At 36.7% G+C, this 9402-nt stretch overlaps 1 long non-coding RNA gene across 1 annotated transcript in view; it reads right to left on the bottom strand.

The window, feature by feature from the left end:
* LOC109379466 (uncharacterized) overlaps positions 1-8142 on the bottom strand; it is a 17109-nt gene extending 8967 nt beyond the window's left edge. The window contains exon 1 of the long non-coding RNA XR_002123209.1: positions 8128-8142. This is a non-coding gene — a long non-coding RNA (uncharacterized LOC109379466). The remainder of the gene's footprint in view (positions 1-8127) is intronic.
* Between the last annotated feature and the right edge of the window lie 1260 nt (positions 8143-9402).

Genomic DNA, 9402 nt, shown 5'->3' with positions numbered 1-9402 from the left:
TGTTGCCTACAAGAGACTCACTTTAGAATAAAAGACACACACAGACCGAAAGTAAAAGAATGAGAAAAAGATATTTCATGAAAATGGAAAGAGACAAACAAACAAAAAGGATGTGGAAGCAATGCTTATTCCAGACAAAATAGACTTTAAAACAAAGGCTATAACAAATGACAAAGAAGGGCCCAGTAATCCCACTTCTGGGTATTTATCCAAAGAACTCTAAATCACTACTATAAGGGGCCATGTGTATCCATATGTTCATTGGAGCATTGTTTACAATGGTCAAGATGTGGAGGCAGCCTGGGTTTCTGTCCATGGATGAATGGATAAAGAGGAGGTGGTACATATATACAATGGAATATTGCTCGGCCATGGAAGGGAATGGGTTCTTGCCATCTGCAGTGGTGTGGATGGACCTGGGGAGTATTGTGCTGAGTGAAGTATGTCAGACAGCAAAAGACAGATGCAATGAGATTTTGCTCATATGTGGAATCTAAGAACAAAACAAACAAAACAGAAACAAACACACAGATACAGAGAACACTTCGGTGGTTGGTAGGTGGAAGGGGGTTAGGAATGGGTGAAAAAGGGAAGGGATTAAGTACAAATTGCTTGTTACAAAGTGCTCATGGCAATGTAGGGTACAGCATAAGGGATATAGTCAAAAATATTATAATAACTATGTATGGTGTCAGATGGGTACTAGATTTATTAGGGTCATAGATGGAAGGCGGTTTGGGGGCAGGATGAAAAAGTGAAGGAATTAAGCAGTACAAGTTGGTAGTTACACAATAGTCATGGGGAGGTGAAGTAAAGCCTAAGAATATAGTCAATGATATGGTCATAACTATGTATAGTGCCAGGTGGGTACTAGAGTAGTTAGGGGATCACTTCTTAAATTATATAAATGTTTAACTGCTATGCTGTATACCTGAAATTAATATAAAATAATATTGAATGTCAATTGTAATTGAAAATTTTTAAAAGGGGAGGATGTGAAGGAGACTAAGAAGTTCAAATTTCCAGGTATAAAATGAACAAGTCATGGGGATGTAATGTACAGCAAAGGGAATATAGTCAATAATATTGTGATAGCATGGTACAGTGTCAGATGGTTGCTGGACTTATGGTGATCACTTCTCTAAGTATATAAATGTTGAATAACTATTGTGTACACCTGAAACTAATATAATATTGTATGTTAGCTATATTTTAATAAAAATATATTTTTTTAAAGTTTATATAGAGGCCTTGAAGGGATTTAGTCACTTTTACTGTCAGATGTTCTCAATGACACATTATTTTCACAAGGCTGTGTCCAGTTCTTAGTGTGAAAGTGGTGGGGGAATGTACAGTTGAAGAGCAGAGGAGAGGGTGAAGAGCCTCTGATTGCAGGGAACCAGCTCACGGAGTTCAACTGGTGGTCCTCCAATAACGCCTCCTTCATTGTTCTCTCAGGTATTTTAACTTCTAACATGTCAAGGTTTAGGGAAAGAAGTGGCTTTTCTATCATCCACAATACAATCTTTCCCCTGATCTTCAATTCTGCTGCGTCTATAGGAAGTGTTTTATCATTATGTATAGAGCATGACAAGAGTACTAGAGATGCTATAAACTTCATGTAATTAAAACTACTTTCTGGAAATTAATGAAAATGCAAACCATAGTTTGCTGCTCTTCTGTTGCTCTTACTATATTTATAGAACTGTGAAGTAGTATCTTCTTTGCCTTTTCTATCTTTAAGGACACAAAATATTTGAGTAAAAATAATCATGGTTTACCACTTAAAATTGCAAAGATGTACAAAATAGATGATGGAGAGAAAATATTTGAATCAATGATATAGTTTTAAAATTTCAAATACCAGAGAAACAAATTAAGTTGTTTCATTTGGTTTCCCAGCCTGACCTCAAACTGAGATACATTCATTTATTTCTATTAAAGTAACATTTATATATAGTGAACAAGCCTTACATGTAAAATCTGGATAGTTTTGGTAAACATTGTATACACCTTAGACCAATACCTTAACCAAAATATAAAATGTTTCCATTATCACCAAGATTTCCGTTGTGCTCCCTCTAGTCAATCCCTACCCACAACCCCAGGCAACCATTGTTCTGATTTGTATCATCATACGTTAGTTTTGTTTGTGGTCATACAGTAGGTTCACTTTTGTGTCTGACTTTTGTTCAACATAATGTTTTTGATAGTCATCCATATTGGTGTCTATATCATACTTCATTTTTTTATTGTTGGGAATATTCTTCTACATGAATATATCACAATTTTGTTATCCATGCTCCTGTTGATGAACATTTGAATTGTTTCCAGGTTTGGTTCAATGTTTTCATTTATCTTTAGTTAATGTCTAATTGCTGGTTCACAGCATAGGTATACGTTTTATTTCATAAAAAGCTGCAAAATATTTTACCCAAAGTGGCTGCTTCATTTTATATGCACCAGCAATACATGTGAGTTCTAATTGTTCTGCATCCTCACCCACATTTGGTATTGTCAATGTTTTTAATTTTAACCATTTTAGTAGATATGACTTAATGCCACATTGCAATTTTAATCTGCTTTTCCCTGATAAATAATGACATTTGACCATCTTTTCATGTGTTAATTGATCACTCATGTGTCTTCTTTTGTGAGATGTCTATTCAAATCTTTTGCCCATTTCTTTATTGGGTCTTTTAATTTTTTATTGATGTAATTAATTAATGCAGAATCTTACATATATATATATTCTGGTTACAGATCTAGATCTATGTATTAGAAATATGAAAATATGTCAGATCTAAAATATTTACTCCCAGTCCATGGCTTGTCTATTTATTTTCTTAAGAGTGTCTTTTGCTGAACAGATATTAATCCTGATGCAGTCCAACATATCAATTTTTTTATGGTTCTATTGTGTGTATGTATTCTCTTTAATAAATTGAAGCTCTCAATATATTCTCCTATTTTTTTTCTGTGCACTTTTAGAATTTTAGCTTTTGGGGTTTTGTGATTCATCTTTGTTAATGTTTGTATATTATGTGAGATTGGAGTGGAAGTTTATTTTTCTCTACATATATAATCACTGAATATATAATTCAATTTGGGAAGAACTGATATCTTAACAATAATAAATCTCCCAATCTATGAACATTATATATTTCTCCATTTATTTAGGTCTTCTCTAATTTCTCTCATCAATATTTTCAACTTTTCAGTGTAGAGCTTTACACATCTTTTGTTAAATTTATTTGTATTTTATGTTTTTGAATGCTCTTATAAATGAATAGTTCTTCAATTTTACTTTCTGTTTGTTTCTCTTTTGTAGAAATAAAATTGAGTTTTATATGTAGGCTTTGTATCCTGCAAACTTACTAAATATTTCATTATATAAGGAGTTTTTTCACTAAGTCCACAATACCAAAGGTAAAATTAAAAGATGATACAAAGTCATGTTTTTTTCTCAAACATCAGTTACCTTTGCTTGCCATCAGTCAGGAGCCACCATCAAGAGGAAGATTGGAAAGGAACGTTTTCATGTAATTTTGAAAGTTTTCATGTAATTATGAAAAGTAGATATTAACTCCATTGTATGGAAGGTAAATCTGAGGTTAGAGAAGTTAAAGATCTTGCCCAAAGTCTCAGAGCGATTGGGATGGAAATGGACACAAACTCCAGGTCTTTCTGACTCTAGAGGATGTGCCTAAACCACTGCTCTTTAGGGCTTCTTTTATTTCACTAATAATCCTGAGATGAGTGCCCATCCCCCATGCCGGCTACTGCGACCAGGACAGCAACAGGAAAATATGGATTGTCACATCCATTCTCCTGTTCTCTTTTGCCAACTTCTTTGGTGCCACCCCAACATTAAAAATTCCACCCGATAAAATCTCTCTGGTTGCCATAGTTTGTGTCATTTGAGAACTGATATTGTCTTTTTCAGTGATCCATAAAGATATGCCTGGAGATATTAAGAAAAAGAGGCAGCCATTACATTAGATAAGTAGATGTCCTGATCTTCACGGAAGTTTAAATCAGTACTCAAGACAGGGAAGTCAAATGTAAATGTAAGAAAACAAATCCAAGAATAAATGCAAGTGAGTGTTCTGTTTGTGGAATAACTAATAAATGGTCTTATTCCAAATTCTACACAAAGACTTTAAGTATGTTGGAGAAAGAGGAGAGGAAGGGATTTAGTCACTTTTGCTGAGACCAAGACATCCTAGAGCAATTTTTAAAACACGTAATCTCAGATCCTGTGATTGCTTAAGCTAAATCTATGTCAAGGAAAGGATCCATTCTCTCATAGGTCACCTGTGGCTCCAGTTTCCTTGGGTGCATTCATGTATTGATTTTAGCCCTTTCATGAAATGTATCTGCTAAACCAAGAAAACAAAATTATGCAACTGACATTTTGCAGAAGAAATTGCTTGTGTGCAGTATTTTTAAACGATACATCAGAATCTGAATGCCTTATTTATTAAAAGGAAAACCACATTGTTTCCAGGGAGTTTGGGAACTGCTATAATCTTCATTCTTAATCCCATCAAACAAAGGAGATTATAAAATAAAATCAAGCTCATCATGTGTATATACAAAAAAATTACGGCCTCAGTCCTCCCATGAGTGCTGGGACAAAAAAAAAAGAAGATTTTCATACCTGAGGCTTAGCCACAGCTTGTCCAAAAGGTAACTTCCAGAAGAAGGGATCAACTTTATAATTATGACCAAAATGAACAGAAATGAGATTGGTGATTTCCTGGCTCATCCACAGTACGGCAGGTTTGGGCATGATTCCTGGATTATATTCATATTTTATATGTTAAGAAATGATAGGTTTTGTTTCTCACCAGTTGTAAGTGGTTAGTTTAGTGTAACACAAATGTTGATCTTGTATCAAAATAAATCTGACCTTTAATTAAGAGCCAACTTCATTTGGTACAACCTTTTTAGCAAGCAATTTGGCAACACATTTCAGAGCCATAAAAATATTCATAGGCGTTGATCATGTAACCTCACTCCTGGCAATTTCTCCCTACAGGAATAATCTCTCCACTAAAAAAAGAAGTTGTAATCATAGAAATAGGCATCGTAATGTTACTCATGGTGGCAAAAATTAGAAACAGTTTTTATTTACAATAACAGAAATAGTTAAGAAATTATCAGAATATGATATAATCATTAAAGGGAAGTATTTACCATAATATTAATAGAAAAAAAAGTACAAACTCTTATCTATCCTATGATTATATTAATTTGTGTAACAGATAAACTCAGAAAATTGAAAATAGTTTATTTGAATAGGCAGTGAGATTATGGGATTTTCCTCTGTTTTAATTTAAGATTTTGTTGTTCAAAATTGTAATTTTAAAGACTTAGTAAGGTATCCACTGACCTTCAGATGAAGAACATTATGTTCAATTCTCTTAGAACCTAAAAACCCTGCCCTCTGGTCTGCTGCCTGCGGTAGTACCTCTCTTTTGATTGCCTCATTTATTTAAAAGAAAATTGCTTTTAGAATATAAGTCCTTTAGAATGTTTCCCTGCCTCCAGCAGAGCTGCACTTAAACCACTCAAAATTCCATTTGGAATTCAAGACCTCACTGGTACAGCGCTACATCCTAGTCTCAGGAGTTCATGTCAACACCGGGAAGTCCAAAACATACACTGTGTTTAAAAACTGAGATAAAAATGGTTCTCCAAAGGATACTCGGTTTAAAATTTCAAATCTCTATCTTGTCCATTGTTAGCAACTTAAATTCCATCCAACATATTACCTACTTCCAGCATAGGAGGAGAAACACAAAGCCCCAGCAGGATAGTTTTTTCCTGACAATTAGTAAGAAACAGATATTTACTTGACGTAATTATTGAGACGAGCCCTGTGTGGGTGGAAATGTGCTTACTCAGTACCGTTTTATATGATAATTTTATATTTATACCTTACTTAACTAGTTGCCCTTCAGTCTAATTTTTTGGTGTGTATGTACAGTTTTACTGAAGCATTTCCTTCAAAATTCCTTTTGAGAATATTTGGAGTTAGCCCACCACTGTGTCTCTTCAAGATGAGACTTTCCATCACTTCCTGTCAAGCTTGTCTGTTTAATAGTGTTAAATGTTTCTTCTGTCTTCAAATAAGCGTTAAAGTAATAATGTAATGTGATTATGAATTGTTAAAACAATTTCCATGTGGAATGTTTCATGTGTAGCAAGTATTAGATATGTAATAATCTTTATCCACATCTGAGCCTTCGGTGAGTCTTGTGAATCACAGTTCTTTGAGGAAAAACTAAATACCTAGAATAGAAAACAGCCCCCAAGAGGGTAGTGAAATCTGGATTATAGTGCTCTAGGGATTAAAAGACAAAGGCAGGGCTTTGGGCTGTAAATGAAAGACGTTTGCATTTACAAGGAAAAACATAATTTACTGAGAGGAGTGCCAAAAGCATAGAATCGAATTTTTTTTTATCAATGATAATTCATGTATAAAAGTTATAGGATCTTCTGGAGTTGAAAAATATAACAGGTTTAGCATTTATCTGAAGGGGCTGGTGTAGTTTGAATCATCCTTATAGTACCACAGGAATCAGGTTCTATCTCCTAAGCAGAACTCCTGTCCTCTGAGGAAAAAATCAACTACATTAATTAAGTCATGATCTCATAGCTAAGAAAGCTTGTGCTGGGTATTGTACCTGGATATTATAAATTTCTCATTCTTTTTATGACTCTAAAATTATTACTGCTTGCTACTGGCTTATTTTTATTTAAAGTTAATTGTCTTAGAGGGAGCTACTCCAAAGTGCTACCAGATCCTTAAGTCACATGACCAACCACTCATCTTGTCAGTACAGAGATAGTGCCTGGAACAGAGCAGACACTCAGTATATATTTGTCACGTGAAGAAATGAATGACTAGCAGGATAAAAGTAAAAAGAAGCAGAGAAACACATCTTGCAGTGTGTGTGTGTGTGTGTGTGTGTGTGTGTGTGTGTTTAGACACATACACACAAATATAGAGACTTAAAAATCTACCCACAAATATTGGGTTGTTGGAAGAGTCATGACATATATTTTGTATCATGAATTTTCTGACAACCCAATAGTTTCCAACTACCCAATAATAGAAAAACCCTCCATGAAGCTGATGGTGGACTTTCCCCCATAGAAGTCATCCCCCAAATACAGCGTCAATCCAAGGGAAAACCCCACCTGGTCATTTGGAAAAGTCTGAGGAATCCCCAGGGGAAAAGAAGATGCATCATTTCTACCCTAGAAGGAAATGAGTCCACTGGGAAGGGCACCCATGTGAGAAGCCCTGTGACCCCACACAACCTCCCAGTTGCCCAGGAGCAAAGCCAACGTGTGCATCTCAACTTCAAATGCCACAATGAGAGAGAGAATCTAGTGTGTGGCATCCGAGCCCCACAGCCAGAGTCACACCCTGTTTACTCCCACAGCTGTCCATGCTGTCCTTGGATGGGGATGAGAAGGGGGCCCACTGAGAGCCAAGTCAGAGTTGCAGAAGTGAATTTGGTGCCTAGACTCAATATTGAACAACTTGGTCTTTCTAGAATTAATCAGTTTTAAACTAGCACTGTGTTTGATGTCTCTGTTCCTTTCTTTCTCTTTTGTCCAGCATGCCATACTGCTGAGAGCAATTCACACTAATTGACCCTGTGCTTAACTTTAACCTGGAAGTTACTGATAAAAATCAAGAAACAAGTCAAGTGTTAGAGAACACCGAGTTCAAATAATAATTATAGCATGCTGTAAACATGTTACTTATTCTGAAATAAATAAGGGAAATTTTTCAGCACCTACCAGTCTAATTCATATGCTTTTTTATGTTTCTCAACACCCAGCTAATCACATTCCCGAGAAAGGTGACACTTCTGGGGCACAGAAAGAATGGCATTCACAGCTATTTCCCCAATCACATTTACGCCCTGGTGCCAAGAACGTCCAGTTCATTGCTCACGGGAATGTATCTCACCTGAGATCCCCTTGGACTGCCTGCATTTGTTTTATGCTGATTATGTTGAGTCCAATTCTATTGGACGTTTAATCCAGCAACGCAACCAAATTCTGTCCTCCTAGTCTAACACCTGGCTTCAAGTAACTCACCTGCACAGAAGTGAGGAGGCCTGGGTGCCAATAATGGGTCTGACCTTGGATAAAACCTTTATCCTTCTGGGTGCTGGTTTCCTTCTCTGAAAATTAAGAGGGTTGTACCAGATGACTTCTCAGGTGTCCTTTGGCTCAAAAATAGTATGTGCTGTGATTGGTAACACATGGGACTGCCAGTTACTGTTCATTGTTCATCTACCGAAGAGAAGCAATCACAGCATTTCATATGGAACCGTGGAGAGCCGATTCCACCCTCCTGCTACCAGAAAAAGGAAAATGAGGTCCACAGAAAAAAGGTGTCCCAGCTAGTTAGTGGCAGAACAGGCTGAGACTCAAATCTCTTGATGTGTTGTCAGGTACTTCTTCAACAACATGCTGCCAACACAGTTGTCAGTTTCCTACTGAAAATGGAAGTCTGACATCAGCCAAGGAATGGAGGACTCAAGCATTCCCTTCTCTCTGCTCTCCTTGCTCTTTGCTAATATCTCCTGTAGCACCTACCACATTGCATTGTGATTAGTTGGGCGCAGGTTTAAACAACACAAATGCGCGCGTGCGCACGCACACACACACACACACACACACACACGTGCTCACCCCCACAGGCACTTATGCACACTTTAGATTGTGAACTCTTTGGGCACTTCGCCTACTCCAAAGTGTTTGACACATGGTAGATGTCTCATAATTGTTTGCAGGATGTCGCCGAATGCAGTGCTTCTAGGAGAATGTGTGAGAGGTGGGGATAAACCAACAATTGACCCTTCTTCTGCTCCATGTTCTATTCCCCTTCCAGATTTTGCTCCAATAGCCCATAAACAGAACAAACCAGTGATGCCTACACAGATATCACAGGGACCACCTCATTACTGGAGGTGGAGTAAATCTCACCATACAGGGCAGCCTGGTGAAGGGGGATGAGCAAAGATGGTTTGGAATAAGGCCAAAATGAGGCTTCAGCCTTGGGAGCCACTGGACAAAGAACGGGTCAACAAGGAGATCCTCAACAAGCTACAGAGGATCACAGGCTGTAGAACTTCTCTATGCATAACACCATAAATAAAGCTAAAGACATAAGCAAGGAAAGAATGTTTGTGATATATATAGCAGATGTACAGTTAATATACTTAATATTTAAATGTTCTTAAATATTCTTATAAATTAAAAAGGCAAAAACTACCAACAGAATAGAAAAATATGGACAGTCCAAAAACAAGCTAGTCACAAAAAAAAAGCATGGGCCGGCCGAGTGGCGCGATGGTTAAGAACTCG

This window comes from Hipposideros armiger, unplaced genomic scaffold (genome assembly GCF_001890085.2).
Source record: "Hipposideros armiger isolate ML-2016 unplaced genomic scaffold, ASM189008v1 scaffold_26, whole genome shotgun sequence".
Taxonomy (NCBI): Eukaryota; Metazoa; Chordata; class Mammalia; order Chiroptera; family Hipposideridae; genus Hipposideros; species Hipposideros armiger.
Note: the sequence above shows the minus strand (reverse complement) of the source record. Positions and strands in the feature narration are given on the sequence as shown.